Raw genomic sequence first — 3,776 nt, 5'->3', positions numbered from 1 at the left:
CCTGCAGGGAAACAATCCACTACCCTTATCAGCAGAGAGTGGGCCCCACCTATCCACCTAGGTGGGAAAGACAATAGGATTTGATTGCTCTAAATGACTGATCCCCTCAGGGAGATTGCCTCTAAGCAGCTGACCTTCCATTCGCAGCAAGCAGGGTCCTAGGCTAGGCGTACAATGCGGGGGGAACAACCTGGGGAAAACCTTTCTGAATCCCACAGCTGAGTCTCTGCTCTCACGTCTTTTGGGTCTATACCTAGGAGTGGAATTGCTGGGTCAGAGGTAATACTGTTTTTAATTTCTTGAGGAACCACCAGCAGTGATTGCTTTTTCTGCCCTGCGTAACGTTTTGTTTTCCCAAGAGTTGTTAATTATCTAGCATTATTTGTATTTGCTTAGTTTTCTTTGGCAACCTCAAATTCTCTTGCAGATGGTGGTGGGGGCAGGGATCTCCTCTCCCTGTGTTCAAACACATGATTTTAAAAATCAGATTTCATCTTCGTGCCTTAAAATCTGCCCCAGATGCCTGGCCTCTTCAGTTGTTCTAAGAGTCCTCTAGGCCTTCATAGCTGTCATCCTGGGATGTCCCTTCCCCTTCATTGCTGCTATTGTTGCTGTTTGGTGCCATCCAGCTGTTACAGCCCATAGCAACTCTATGTACAACAGAAGGAAATCCTGCCTGGTGCTTATTATCATTATGTGCCAGCTGATGGTTGGCTACTGTTTCAGTCTGTCTCTTTGAGGGTCTTTTCTGCCAACCCTCTACTTACCTTTCTTGTATTTGGTGGGCATCTACCCCCTCCCACAAGATCACTAAGAGATTGATTGATTCAAGGGCAATGGGTTTAATAAGAAGGGGCCCTGGAAACACAACAATGAAGGACTTAGCTGCTAAACAAAATATTGGTGATTTAAAACCACCCAGCAGAAGCCCTGGCAGCATAAGTCATTTATGAATTGGACTGCTAGCCTTGAGTTAAGCAGTTCAAACCCATCAGCCAGTCCTTGGGAGAAAAATGAGACTTTCCACTCCTGTAAAGATGTATCATCTCAGAAAGCCACAGGGACAATCCTCAGTCAAACAGGGTCACTATGAGTCTGAATGAGTAGATGGCAGTGAGTTTGAGTTTTTGTTTTGTTTTGTTTTGTATTTAAACCTACCCAGCAGCTCCTTCAGAGAAAGACCTGGTGACCAGACTTATGGTGACCCTATAGGACAGAGTAGAACTGCCCCCATAGCAGTGCTAAGACTGTACATCTTTCTCCTGTGGCATGACTGGAGGGTGTGAACCACTGACCTTGGGTTAACAGCCTAGCACTTAACCACAGTGCCACCAGGACTCCGATGAAAAGATTACAAGCTAGAAAAACCTATGGGGCAGTTTTACTCCATCACATGGGTCACTGTGAGTGAAAAAGAAATTTGATGACACCTGATAACAATAGTAACCCATTGAACTTAAAAGATTATCTCAGCAAACCTGCCCTAATCACATGAACCCCTTAAAAGCAGAGGTTCCCAAAAACCATTCAAGAGGCCAGGCTTACTGGTCAGGTAGAGACTGGTGGAACCCCCAAGACTATGGCCCTTAGTCACCCTGCAGGTCTGGAACTGACTTCACCCCAGTGGCTCAATTTTCAGCAAAACAATAGGCAGGTCTATAAGGGCAGCAGTAAGACTAGGGAGGTATCCACGCCTTAAGATAATCAATCATGAGATCAAAAGGGCAGCAGCATTTACCCAAGGACGAAGTTCAGAAGGGATAATAAAGAAACCAAAATCAAACTCACTGCCGTCAAGGCGATTCTGACTCACAGTGCAGAGGAATGGGACTAGGAAATGCAGAGAGGGAGGTTAGTGACGTTATGCAGCGAGAGAATTGAAACTGATGAGATGAAGCAAGATGGGTATAACTTGTTGAATGTAAAACTGCTGAGCTGTGCTGTAAACTCTCAACCAAGGCACAATAAAAAGTGGGGGTGGGTGGGGGTGGAGGGAAGCAGAACTCTTCCCAGATGGTCAAAAATAAGGAAGTTAGAACAAGTCTGAGCAGGAGAGGTTTGATGGGAAGCCATCGTCCACTGCTGGGATGGAGAAGGCTATAGGGCAAGGACTGAAAATGACCCATAGGAGCTGAGAGTGGTCCCTGGTCAACAGCTAGTAAGACAATGGCGACCTCAGTTTCGCAGCCACAAGGAATTTGGGTTCTGCCAGGAACCCAAATGAACTTGAAAGTGAATTCTTCTCCAAAACCTACAGATGGGAGTTCAGCTCAGCTGACCCCTTGATTTCAGCCTCCCTGCACAGAAACCCAGCTAAATTTCCACCCTGGACTCCTGATCAACCAAGTTGTGAGATAAATGGGTATTGTTTGAAGCAGCTAGATTATTTCTTACACCAAAACCCAACCAAATTTACTGCCATCAACTCAGTTCTGACTCCTAATGAGACCTTATAGGACAGAACAGAACTGCCTCCTTGGGTTTCCAAGACTTCGAATCTCTCCGGAAAGATGACAGCCTCATCTTTCTCTCTCAGAGCAGCTGGTGGGTTCGAACTGCTGCCCCTGTGTTTAGTACCTCAGTGTGTAGCCTATTATGCCATCAGGAGCCCTTCATTTCTGACACAGCAAAACAACATGAATCCATGCAGCCTAGGGTGGGGGGGTAGTGTGGGGGTGGTATGGTTCCCTTCTCTTTGTTTTGCTTGTGTGGTGGGTGGGAGAGGTTGGAGAGTGCAATTGTAAGGTGGTTTTCTTAAATGTCTGCTTATTTTTAACCAGCCTCTCATACTCCAGAACTGTCTGCTGGAAAGTAGATTGCAAGAGTACGTGTGAAGCCCTAGTCCTAGCAAGGGGCTCAAGCATAACGAACCATCATGAGACGGCACAGGCCCGAGCAGTGGTTCATTCTCTTCAACATAGGTCTGCTAGAAGTCAGAACCACTCAGTGCCGCCTAACCGCAACAACCACGGTCACTGTTGGGACCGCCCATTCAGAGCCCAGTTGAGAACATGTTTAGATCTCTTACCTTGAGCTCACCACGATCAAGGGAGCTGAATGGAAAGAGAGCAAGAAACATTTTTTTTCAGTAGTCGCATAACTTAGCAGGGCTCAATTTGCAAATTAACAAAATTGAGTCTTTCAGTTTTTGGACCTCTCGTGACTTATTAGGTTTTATTTAAATTTTTGGAAGTATTTAATTGTTGATAGAATACAGCTCTTGCACTCTTTTTGTTAAATTTATCCCTAGATATTTTACATTGCCGGTACTATTTTTTGGTACTGTTTAAAATTGCTTTTTGTTTGCTTGCTTTTTATTAAAATGTCATGTTATTGGGGGTTCTTCCAGCTCTTATAACAATCCAGATATCAATTATACCAAGCATATTTGTACATATGTTGTCATCCTTATTTTCTAGACATTTAGTTTCAGTTGAGCCCTTGGTATCAGCTCCTCTTTTATTCCCTCCCTTCACCCCCAAATGCTATTTTTTTAATGCCCGTTGCCATTTCGCTGTTGTTGCTAGTACATAGAGATGCTGTTGATTTGCATATGTTGAATCCGTATCTCTGATCTTGATAATGGCCCTTGGTAGATTAGTTCTAGCACTTTTCTCTAGGTTCCTTAGGATCTTGTAAAGAAACAATAATGTTATCCGTGGATAAACATGGGAGAAAGATAGAACTTTCTACTCCTGTAAAGAGTTCTAGTCGAGCCAGTCAGGGGGGATGTAACAACGATGAAAAATACAACTTTCCTCTAGTTCCTAAATGTT

Source organism: Echinops telfairi, unplaced genomic scaffold (assembly GCF_000313985.2).
Source record: "Echinops telfairi isolate 266 unplaced genomic scaffold, ASM31398v2 ScPeMD7_5;HRSCAF=22, whole genome shotgun sequence".
Lineage (NCBI taxonomy): Eukaryota > Metazoa > Chordata > Mammalia > Afrosoricida > Tenrecidae > Echinops > Echinops telfairi.
The sequence above is the reverse complement of the archived record's forward strand: the minus strand, read 5'-3'. Positions refer to the sequence as shown.